The following is a 12,393-nucleotide window of genomic DNA, read 5'->3' on the forward strand; positions in this document are numbered from 1 at the left end:
ACATGCCAGCGCACTGGCCTGGAGTCCCGTGGTCGGCTCACGTGCCGTCCTCTGCCTCGTAGGACCGGAACGAGCGCCTCTTCTACCGCCTGCTGTCGGAGAACGTCGAGGCCATGATGCCGCTGGTGTACACGCCGACTGTGGGCCTGGCGTGCCAAAGTTCGGCCTGATCTTCCGCCGTGCCAGGGGCCTCTTCATCAGCATCCACGACAAGGGCACATCTACGATGTCCTCAAGAACTGGTGGGTGCCATAGGGCGGTTGCACGGTCGTGTCTGCGGACCTTTAGATCGTGTCAGGAGCTACATCGGGATAATGGGGAGGAAGGGACTATCATGTCTTGACTCATATATCGCCCTATTGGTCCAGAGGGCGTGCCTCCCCCCCCCCCCCCCCCACACACACACCAGGATGGCACTCAGAGGTCATTACATGGCGGGTAGGACCAGGTCTGATAGACGTGACATTGCGAATACCGTGTTGTTTATCATATAAGTACGACGGCTAACTCACGTTTTAGTGCTCTTCGGGCTGGCGTTGGGTGCAGCGTTCAACAGCCAGCTGAATAAATTGCAAACTGAAGTAGACAAATGGTGAAGCCTTTTAGCTTTGCATCCTGTGCATGCAGTGTCCGACGATGCAGCATTTGCTCACGGACTTAGGTGACAGGCAGTGCGGCGATGAGTGTGCTGACACCGTTATCTGCCGTAGCGATCCTTTCACCCGCTCCTGTGGACTGCATTGGTGAAGCTGCTGCCTATCCTTGTGACCTGGCCTCGTGATGTGGCCTGCCCCTGTGACGCACGCTGATGACCTCGTGGCCCTTCCCTGTGACCTGACCCAACGACCTTCGGACCTACCCGTGTGACCTGACATGTGGCTTGCGCAACCTGAGCCGGTGACGTTCGATAGGCCGGAGCACGACGTGCGCGCGGTGGTGGTGACGGACGGCGAACGGATCCTGGGCCTGGGCGACCTCGGCGCCCAGGGCATGGGCATCCCGGTGGGCAAGCTGTCGCTCTACACAGCCCTGGCCGGCATCAAGCCGCACCAGTGTCTGCCCGTGGTGCTGGACGTGGGCACCAACACGCAGGTCAGTCGGCACCCACTCTGCGCGCCGCTGCACCAGCGCCGTGTCGTGGCGGCGCCGTGTCCTTTCGAGAGCACTTAGATACGCGTGCACGTGTACTGAAGGCCATTGATTACCCGTATCAATACGTTCGTGGAACGCACGCAATTTGCTGTCAGGTGAGTAAATGGAAGCATACATTGCCTGAAATGGATGCTATTGACTAGTTCGATTGGACTATATTCGCTGTGTAGTTGAGCAGCCCGCCAATGATCGACATTTGATGGCTCGTCACTGGTCACTTCAGGACCTGCTTGACGACGAGTTCTACATCGGGCTCCGACACAAGCGGGTGACTGGCTCCGAGTACGACGAGTTCATCGATGAGTTCATTGCAGGCGGGTGGTGAAGCGGTACGGACAGAACACGTTGATCCAAGGCGAGTCATTTGATACTGCGGAACGCAGGATGGCGGCCCACCGGACGGAAGGCCCTGGACGTGACGATGCAGCTCACTGTTCCGTTCGGCCAGTGGAAGCTCCTGTTGGTGGGCGTTGCCTTTGATGGCTTGATTGCAAATGGGATCATGTGCAGCAGGGCGAGCGTGCCTCCTGGGGTTGTTCGTGTTATACTGGCGCAATTGCTTAATTCCGTCTCGAGCAAAGGCCGTATTATGCCAGCCAGCGGTGCCGGGCACACCGTCATGTGCCAAAATATATGATTCGCAACTCTGCTGACTTCCAGTTCGAGGACTTCGGGAACCACAACGCATTCCGGTTTCTGGAAAAGTACAGGAACAAGTACTGCACGTTTAACGACGACATCCAGGGCACGGCGTCGGTGGCGGTGGCCGGCCTGCTGGCCGCCATGAGGAAGCTGAACTCGCGGCTCTCCGACCACACATTCCTCTTCCTTGGGGCCGGAGAGGTCAGTGGCGAGCACCGGATCAGGACTTTGGGCGCGCTGCTAGATGGCGCTGGTTGACTGTCTCAGTGGGATCCGTCTGCCGTGCCTCAGGCCAGAGGCCGCACTTCATTGGTCAAATGAAAAAAATAAGTTTTCGTCCGAATCTGCACCGTTTTTCTTTTTTTGTTTTTGTCAGTATGGTTGCATATTTGTGTTTCTATTTTTTTTATTCTAGGTGTATGTTATTTATTAGGTGTTGTAACATATTATTCCAGCTGTGTGTTCCGACAGCCAGGTCATTATTGTTGCGTTTTTGTGTTTCTATGATAGGTGTGTGTACCGACAGCCAGGCCATTATTGTTGCGTTTTTGTGTTTCTATGATGTGTGTGTGTTCCGACAGCCAGGTCAGTATTGTTGCTTTTTTGTGTTTCTATGGTAGGTGTGTGTTCCAACAGTCAGGCCAGTATTGTTGCGCCTTTGTGTTTCTTTGATAGGTGTGTGTTCCGACAGCCAGGTCAGTGTTGTTGCGTCTTTGTGTTTCTATGTTAGGTGTGTGCTCCGACCGCCAGGCTTCTCTGGGTATCGCCAACCTGTGCGTGATGGCGATGGAACAAGAGGGTCTTTCTTCGGATGAAGCCCACGGCAAGATCTTCCTCATCGACTCCAAGGGGCCTGATTGTCAAGAACCGGCCGGAGGGCGGCGTCACGGGCCACAAGGTCGATTACGCCAAAGACATGCCTCCAATGAAGGCGCTGGCTGATGTCGTGAAGAAGCTGAAACCGACGGCGCTGATTGGTGAGGAGGATGCTGTGTTGGTGTTCGGGAGGACTGCATTGGCGATCATCGGCGTGGTGCAGCAGGTTCAATAAGTCATTGGCGTGCGTTTGAGATTTGATCTGAATCGGCTTTCAGTCCTGTGGACCATGACCGCCGTGGTGGTTCGTCATGTTGCATCGAGTGCATGTTCGAGTCGGCCAACGGGGCGAGACGTGTCCTTCGCAGCAGCACCCTGATGTTCTTGTTCGCCCGATGTCTAAGGCTTTGCCCGGTGTCTGCTTGTTACAGGGGCTGCCGCTCAGTCCCAGGCGTTCACCGCCGATATTCTGAAGGACATGGGCGAGTTTCAAACAAAGAGCCCATCATCTTCGCCCTGAGCAACCCCACCAGCAAGGCGGAGTGCACCGCCCAGCAGGCCTACGAGGCCACGCAGGTCAGGCACCGGGCGGCGCTGCATGCTGACGCCGAGTCGCTGGCCAGACCTTGAGCATCCCTGCGGCCCGCAGGGCAATGACCGAACGCGGGTCAGACACAAGACAACTCCTATGGGCTGGTGAGGAGACACGAGTCAAGTAGCGTGGGACCCCCTGCGCGCGCGGAGGTAATGCGGGCCAGCCTGCTGACAAAGCGTGCGGGGTGGCCAGAGGACACCGGCCAGACATGAGAGGAACCCCTGCAGGATGTGTTTGACCCGGTTGCGATCGGTGGCACGACGCTGTAGCCGGGCCAGGGCACAGCTCAGACACTTGTTAACCATCGCAGACTGACGAGGCATAGTGTGTTCCCCCACTCTGCAGTGTGCGTGTGAGGCTGAGACCACTCATGCCAACCAGCACCACAAGCGTCTGGAAAGTGCCGTGGACCTCCCCGGCAACCGCTGGGAGACATATATCGGCAGCTTTGTCCACGCCACATGCGGCAGTCCCGACATACCGCCGGTCACCTGTCGGAGTCGTGATTCCGGAGCCCCCGGGTCGCTGTGTTCACCTGGCCACGGCCAAGCCACGCGCCTGCAGTAGGTGACTCTGGTCGGCAGGGGCCGGGCTATCTTCGCCTCGGGCTCTCCTTTTGACCCGGTCACGATCGGCGGCAAGACGCTGTATCCGGGCCAGGGCAACAACGCGTACATCTTCCCGGGAGTGTCGCTGGGCGTCATCTGCACCGGCATGCACCACATCGGCGAGGAGGTGTTCCTGCGCGCCGCCGAGGTGAGACACGCCACGACTCCCGCGCGCCGCCGAGGTGAGAAACGTCACGGCTCCCGCGCGCCCGCCGAGGTGAGAGACGTCACGGCTCCCACGCGCCGCCGAGGTGAGAGACGTCACGGTTCCCGCGCGCCGCCGAGGTGAGAGACGGTACGGCTCCCGCGCGCTGCGGGGGTGAGAAGCGTCACGGCTCCCGTGTTCCGCCGGAGGTAAGATGCAAGCAAAAATATGAGTCTGTCCGGACTTAGATTTGGACTCATGACCTATCTGGAATTGGGCAAAAGTGAATCGATTCACTTTGCAGACGATTTTGAACTCAGAAGCGGACGCATAAATTTGATAAACTGTGGACTCTGACACGTTCTTGAAGTAGAGCGTGCAATTTGGAATGCGGGTTAATCTCAGGCTTTCGCTCGATGCTCAACATGGTTGAGGATCATACAAATATCAAAACAAACATCTCGTCCACGAACATGGTGTGGAAGGGATAGCCACATGTTGGGTGTATGGTAAGGTATCCATATGCCTATTTAATTGTCCGAGCCGGGGTGTCCACGTTCCCTTCGTGTACGTCCGGTTGGTTCGATTGTGCTGGGTTCGGTTACTTTGACAAGATTCAGGGGAACGTTGTCAAAACCTTGGAGCGCATATTATCACACTTTTGCAGCGCGACAACTATTGTAGGGCTGACTTTTAAAGAACTCAAGTAAGGCTGCAGTGTGGTTATGGTTAGGTCAGACTGGGTTAGGCGTGACACCACACGGATCTGTTGCAGTTCAATCCAAACGAAACGTTACGGTTAAAAGAAGATGAGTTACAGATATAGTGCATTAGAAATAACGTCTAAGAACAAAATCTATGGGACCAATTTTGGTCTCAAGCGAAAAGTAGGACTGGAGATCCAGTGAATCGGGACCCTGGCTTGGACTTAAGTTCCTGGACTCGGACCCATACTTGGTGAAAGGTCACGGCGCTTGTGTTGGTGATGCTCTTTGACATATAGTGCCTTGCGATGAGTATGCTCCCTTGCGATATGTATGTTTGTATGTTCGTTTGGTAGTTTCACGAATGCTTTTGTATCTTCCAGGGCTGTACAAACTTGCTCATTCGTGAATTGTTGAATCTGTACTCCGCACATAGCAGTACAAAGCGCCGCGTTCTTTTGTAAAATTGTCGGTACTCATCTGGCAGCAACGTTATTGGGGGAGCGAGGTGCCGTAAAACGCCGCTCATGTTACGCTCATGCGTCACTTCGAAACAAAAATATTGTTGTCAGTTAAGCGTTGTCGGTTTGTGTGACATGGCTGGCTTCTGGCCTCACAGCAGTTGATGAGAAGTGGCCCATACTATGTAAGACAGCGGTTTAAAACGGCAGCCAGCCTGCAACGTGGTGTGACGCGGCCGTTCGGCAGGCGCTGTCTCTGATGGTGTCGACGGAGGACCTGGCCCAGGGCCGGCTCTACCCTCCGCTGAGCGCGATCCGTGACGTCTCACTCAAGATCGCCGTCCAGCTGGCTGAGCACGCCTACAAGACAGGTGAGCACCCTCGGGGTGGTGAGCGCCCGTGACCCGAGACCAGTCTCTGTCAGCAGGTCAGGTGTGCAGGACAGGTGGGTGTCGGTGATCTGTGGGCACAGGTAACTGCCAGTGTAGGGCGGCTCGCTGGACAGGTGGTCGTCCGTGACGTCAGAGAATGGACTTCGACGGGAGCTGATGGCTGGCATGCATGATTGGGAAACGCTTTGACTTTCAATGAAGATCCGTGGGCAATTCGATGTTTGGTAAGCAGCGCTGTGCGTCGCTGCGTTGTCTTTGACGGAATCTTAGTGCGCTTGGACCCGTCCGGTGCCGACGCTTTTCGGCGTCTTCCAGTGAACACTTGTTGGAGCTTTCTGCACTGGCAGAAGTGTTGCCTGCGTCTGGCTTTGCCTGGCCGCCTGGTGCGCGCTGCCGTGTGCTGAACTCGGGAGCTCTTCAGTACATGCGGCGGGATCTGATGATCAAGGCTGCTGTGCGGCGGTGCGCCTCAAGTGAACGGCTCGCCTTTCAGGGACAGCCTCCACCTACCCCCAGCCGGATGACCTAGAGGTCTTTATCAGGGCTCAGTTGTACGACTTCCACTACGGAAGCTCCATCCCAGAGGCGTACCCCTGGCCCTCTAGTCTATAAGGTTGGTTGTGTGCACCCCACCCCGCCTGCCGCCACCGCTGCCTCCGTCGTCACCCTGTCTGCGAGCCCGCCGCCAGAGCCTAAGCTTAGCTTGAGACCCCCCTCTCTGGGGACCCACGTAGTCCGCTGGAGGCCGTGCATGAGCACCGGTGACTGTGTTTGTGGACTGCCGCTTCTGCAGCACAATATCGGGTGTGTGCGGTTACTCGCGCCTGGTTTTGTCCTGCTCGAATGTCGTGAGTGTTCCACCCGCACCTGTGATCTGTTGCGAGTGGCTGCGCCAACAATCTAGATGCAACCGGTTTGACAGAGACCAAAGGAGGCGCCTAGTGGACCCTTTGCATGTGGTGCGCATGCGCAGACAGCCGTGCTCAGCACACTGACGTCATACATCGGTTGTTCGTATTATAGAGGCGATTGTACCGGCAGTCTGGGGATAACCGGGGAAAAGTGGTCTGTATCGCGATGCACTCGCCTTTGGCTCGAGTAAGGTATATGTAGGCGTGCCAAATATGTTGAGATTGATTGCCATAAGCTTTGGAAACCAGCAAGCGTATTCACTAAATTCATTATTTCACGGGAATTCTATCTCTGTATTTTGCGATTCAAGGCACGTTCACACCATGCAGACTGGCTTCATAATCCTGTGTAGAAACTGTAGTGAGTTCCCTGTTGTGGCCTAGAGGTCACATTTGACGTCGTAAGCTGCAAAGCGCGGGTAAAAAGAGATAAAAAATGACATCCCTCTAGTCCACAACCGCCGAGATGGGCAGAACCCGCAGCGTGTTCTGTAGCTGTCAGCTGTTACGGACTAGAAGGATACCACTTAAGAGCTTTTTATCCGTACTTTGGAGCCCGTGGGCCAAAATGTGACACCTATAGTCCTCAACAGCTGCCTAGAGCCTTTTTACCCATACTTTCGAGCTTGCGGGCCTAAATGTGACACGTTTAGTCCTCAACAGCTGCCTGACTACCGAATCCAGCCAGCCAGTTTGCAAGGTGTGAAGAGACCTGTAGAAATGCTGGCCGATGACGTGGTGCCCTTAAATTATGCGTCGTTTTTATGCTCTGGGGCAGAAAGGGAGGTGGGGCTCAAATACAATACGAACCCACCGGTCTCTTCCATTTTGGGGTTGCCCGGCCCCTACCAAAGACACACCAGTCCCACGCCACTGCACCTGCTATTTAGCTAATGGCTGATCACGAGTGTTGTGCCGAGGCATCCTTTGCAATCGCTGAGTTTTGCACAGCGTGGTCCTTTTGCTATTTTCCCAGTCATGTAATGTTGCGTACCTTGCCCAGATGCCTTATCTAGGACGCAGAATCTTCACAGTCATGTTCATCAGTCAAGTCTTCCCGTCCCCTTTCTGTGGGGGAGATGCAGACAGTGTTCCGCGGCCCAGACCTGCTGCGCGCTGCTCTGCTGTGTGCTGTGTAACAGCCTGACGCATGCTGTTGTGATAGGCACTGCGTCGCTGTATCCGGAGCCGAAGGACAAGGAGGCGTTCATCCGAGCTCAGCAGTACGACTTCGAGTACTGTAGCCCCCTGCCCGCCACGTGGAGCTGGGAAGGCGTGTCGAATGGCCAGTGAGCCCCAGCCCGACCCCGGCGACGCTGGCGCCGCCTCCCGGCCGACCACGGACGCCATCTGACGCGGAACCGACCCTGGGCCGACCACACCGATTGGCGGGCTGCTTTGTGTCAGGAAGGGAAGCATTGTAGAACGAGTGAAATGCAACAGGGTCAGATTATGCGTAAAAATGCTGTAGCATGTCTGACATGAAGCAATAGACTTGTGCGTTCTTCCGCCCGCGCTGCCCCCCCCCCCCTCCCGCCGCTCTTGAGCGGCCTCGTTGGTAGAAGATACGTCTATCAAACACGACCAACCTGTCCAAAATTATTTGCTGGTTTGCCAGCTACTAAATCAGTGAAGCGGTAGAACTCGTTTACGCATGCGTTGTTGATGTCCTAATATATCAAGTGTAGTGAATGGTGCCGGACTGAACGGGAACAAGTATAAATACACATCGTACCGTTAGTGTTCCGCTTCTTGTGCTGCAGACGTGTCGTGACCCGCTGTCTCGCGCACGGGTCCCAGCTAACCATTGTTCCAACTAACCATAACTTTGTTGTTCGGCGCCATTTCTGTTTGGGAGAGGAAAATGGCACATCTTTCTACGTGCGCAATTGAAACGTAATTCGTCACTGCATCCAAACTCTTTCAGCTGTTGAATTCACACTATGTTGTAGCTGCCGTTCTTTCCGACCTTCGAAAATGCCCGCTTATTTCTCGACCGGATGCGCTCCTAATCCTCGATTAAACGAACGATGAGTGTAAATGACACCGCAGGTACTGAGTTTGTGTGCAAAACGGCGTGTTCGCGCTCTGCACCACAATTTTTCACACTCGTTATTGCTTGCATTCAAGTATATACGTTGATGTGACCGAACCACATCTGGCATTAGACATGACAGGGGCAGAGCCACCACCTGATGACTGGGGATAGAATGAGACCGGGGGCGGAGCCGGGTGATCGATGACATAGTTTGGAGAACATCTGCACCCAGTCCCGTATTTAACCAATCTTAACTAATCGGTATAAAATCAGGTTCAAGCTGAATCAGCCTGGCGTCGCGCGCACGCGTGCTACGACTTCTGATGCAAAACAGGCTACCCCGACTGAGCACAAATACAAATTTGATGTTGGCGGAACTGCATCACAGAGTTCACAACCCGGACGGGCCGCCAAATGGCGATGAACTTGCCGCCCCGACCACGCTCACCGCTGCGCTTGGGCGCAAGTGCAGCGAGGTGGCAGAACCAATGGTAAACCGCAGCGTAAGGTTTGGACTTTCAAGCCTGCGCTATCTCCACATTGTGTCCGCACTATCGCCCCAGAACCCAGCTCACGCTATGCAGTTTTCAAATAAACAGACGACCAGAATTTGTCATCGTACTGGGTGTGCCTACCACTGGCTCTGTTTCCCGTTAAACTGTTGAACGCAGCATTGCGTTCTTTCAGCCTATGCTCCTATAGGGAGCCAACAAACATAACATATTCCTCGTAGCGTAATTACTCAGAAAAAATATGGCAAGAAGTCCAGTTTATTCGTAACATTCGTCTCCACATAATTGAGTCAGGAGCTCTCTGCATATGGCATACCTGTAACGGAAGTGATCACCAAGACGTAAAGCTCTATACTATCGTGCTGCTCGGGCCTGCTTGTCCATTGCCACTATGGACGTCACCAGACGCTGCCAGATACACATCAACAACGCAGCACACATCGCAAGAGCAAGGAGATGACAGGCACGTAGAAGAATAGCAAACTCCGGACCAAGTACGGGTCGCACGGCCCAATCGAGAGTCGCTGAGGCCAGCCACACGGCCCAATCGAGAGTCACCGAGCGCAGCCACACGGCCCAATCGAGAATCGCCGAGGGCAGCCACACGGCCCAACCGAGAGTTGCCGAGCGCGCCACGCGGCCCAATCGAGAGTCGCCGAGGGCAGCCACACGGCCCAACCGAGAGTCGCCGAGCGCGCCACGCGGCCCAATCGAGAGTCGCCGAGGGCGGCCACACGGCCCAATCGAGAGTCGCCAAGGGCGGCCACGCGGCCCGACCGAAGGCCGCCGAGAGCAGCCGCACGGCTCAGTCGAGGGCCATTGCGCGCAGCTGAGGGCCGCCGAGCGCCACCGAGGACAGCAGCACGGCCCAGTAGGGGACCGCCGAGGGCAGCACCACAGCCCAGTCGAGGGTCACGGAGAGCAGCCGCACGGCCCAGCCGAGGGCCGCTGAGGGCAGCAGCACGGCCCAGTACGGGACCGCTGAGGGCAGCCGCACGGCCCGGTCGAGGGCCCAGGTCGCACGGTCCAGTGGAGACCAGCACTCGCGCTGCTGGCCAGGCCGGCTCACGGCTCAGCCAGCGGGTCTTGGGGCGGGTAGAGCCGGCCGCCGGCCAGCGTCACCTGGATCAGCTCGCGCTGCGCCTCGGCCGGCAGGTGCCGCCGCACCAGCTGGCGCACCTGCTCCGGCGAGTCCGCCAGGTGCGCGCGGCGCAGCAGCTCCAGCACGTCCTCGGTGGAGACGCGGCGCCGGCCGTCCAGCACCTCGGTCAGCTGGCCCAACACCAGCTCCTCGTACTGCTCGATGGCGCGCACAAACTGGCGACGAGCACGGTCAGCCGGTGTCAGAGCGAGCGCGGCACGCGTGCATGGCGTGCGTTCTGGCCGTGGGCGGACTGATCGACTGGGCGCTCAGCCGCCCCATGTACCGTACAATGTCAGCCGATGCCAGCAATCACTAATTTCAGATTAAGTTCACCACATGAAACGTCCCTGCAGCGCCATCTGTAAACGAATGGAACTCCCAGGAATGGGATGGCGGGTCCTGGAATGATAAGATCGTATCCTGTACACCTTGGATCCCACGTAGAACTTTTGCAGCTATTTGTCATACACACCTGGTGAGCTAGTGATGCCACAGAGTGCCTGGTTAACATGCAATTGAATCATGCTGGTGCGCCTTGACATGTTACATAAAGCAACAGATGCCATATCTAGGGCCCATTACTCAAGTTAGAGGGATTATACGGTAAGTCGCGGGGGAGCAAGTGTTGTTCTGCTATAGTGCAACACAAAGTGACCACGACAAATGTTGCCACCCCGTACTTAAGCCCGCATCATTGGCCCGGCCGGGCTTCGTCGTCATCTTGGGCGAGTGACTCACCTCACACTGCGCCTCGCTGGTGATCTTCAGGCCCGTCGCGCTCGCCTTAAACCAGCGCTTGTTGGCCGCGTCCGTCTCCTTAAACAGCCGCACACGCGCCCCGAACACATGGCCCGCCCGAGGCGGGCGGGCGCAGGGCGGCCTGCGGGCGGCGCTGGCGGCGGTGCTGGCAGTGGCGGCGGCGGTGGTGGCGGCGGTCACGGTGTCGGGGAAGAGCGCGGCGTACCGCTCCTGGCGGGTGGGTCGCCGGCCTCCGGCAGTCCCTTGCCGCGCCGGGTATTCCTCGGGCAGCGTGTCGTCCACATCACTGAGCTCGGAGTCGTCCAGCTCGCCCGAGAACTCGTCGAAGAGCGCGGAGGCGGCCAGCGGGTCACCGCCGGCCAGACTGAGCCGGTACGGGTCGCCAGCCGCAGTGGCATCGGCACCCTCGTCGGGCTCGCATGCCTCGCTGTCCTCGAAGAACACTGTGTCGCCGGCCGGCGTCTTGCTGAAGAGACCCTGGTCACCCACCAGGGTCGTGTCAGGGTCACTGGATTCACCACCTGAGGCCCGGCCAGAGCGGCTCAGGTCATCACCTGAAGCCCGGCCAGAGCGGCTCAGGTCACCACCTGAGGCCTGGCCAGAGCGGCCCAGGTCACCACCTGAGGCCCGGCCAGAGCGGCTCAGGTCACCACCTGAGGCCCGGACAGAGCGGCTCAGGTCACCACCTGAGGCCCGGACAGAGCGGCTCAGGTCACCACCTGAGGCCCGGCCAGAGCGGCTCAGGTCACCACCTGAGGCCCGGACAGAGCGGCTCAGGTCACCACCTGAGGCCCGGCCAGAGCGGCTCAGGTCACCACCTGAGGCCCGGCCAGAGCGGCTCAGGTCACCACCTGAGGCCCGGACAGAGCGGCTCAGGTCACCACCTGAGGCCCGGACAGAGCGGCTCAGATCACCACCTGAGGCCCGGCCAGAGCGGCTCAGATCACCACCTGAGGCCCGGCCAGAGCGGCTCAGGTCACCACCTGAGGCCCGGCCAGAGCGGCTCAGGTCACCACCTGAGGCCCGGCCACGGTGCCGCCGGCGGGCGGACGCTCTCGGCTGGCGCCGGCCGCTGGACAGACTGGTGGTCGGCGTGCACCCGCCGCCGCTGTCCCCGCTCTGGTCCAGGACCAGGGCGCCGCTAGACAGCGCCGCTCTCGCCTGCGGGGCGCTCGCCAACCGATCGCCGGCCTCAGAGACTGCAGCATCGGACTCGGAGGACTCCACTCGACCGGACCCGCGCCTCTGCACGGGCTGGGACGGCGGGCCTCCCGCAGCCGGCGCCGCCATGCCGTCCGTGCAGAAAGGAGCGCTGCCAGAACGGCCGAACGAAGAGGACATGCTGCTGCCACCAACCCCGGCTGCCTGCTGTAGCGCACCTCCGAACGAGGACGACATGCTCCGAACGTGGGCAGGCGCGTCCCGCACGCCGTACGCGCCGGCCTCCTCCAGCGTCGCGTCAGAGAACAAGGTCACGGACCCGGCAGGCGAGCAGCGGCCCACCTTGCTCGGTC

The 12,393-nt window shown here is 58.1% G+C and overlaps 1 pseudogene; it reads left to right on the forward strand.

The window, feature by feature from the left end:
- The first annotated feature begins 62 nt into the window (after positions 1-62).
- On the forward strand, positions 63-8,169 carry LOC119091179 (NADP-dependent malic enzyme-like; annotated as a pseudogene).
- The last annotated feature ends 4,224 nt before the right edge of the window (positions 8,170-12,393 follow it).

This window comes from Pollicipes pollicipes, unplaced genomic scaffold, assembly GCF_011947565.3.
Source record: "Pollicipes pollicipes isolate AB1234 unplaced genomic scaffold, Ppol_2.1 Scaffold_3382;HRSCAF=3971_pilon_pilon_pilon, whole genome shotgun sequence".
In the NCBI taxonomy this organism is placed as follows: domain Eukaryota; kingdom Metazoa; phylum Arthropoda; class Thecostraca; order Pollicipedomorpha; family Pollicipedidae; genus Pollicipes; species Pollicipes pollicipes.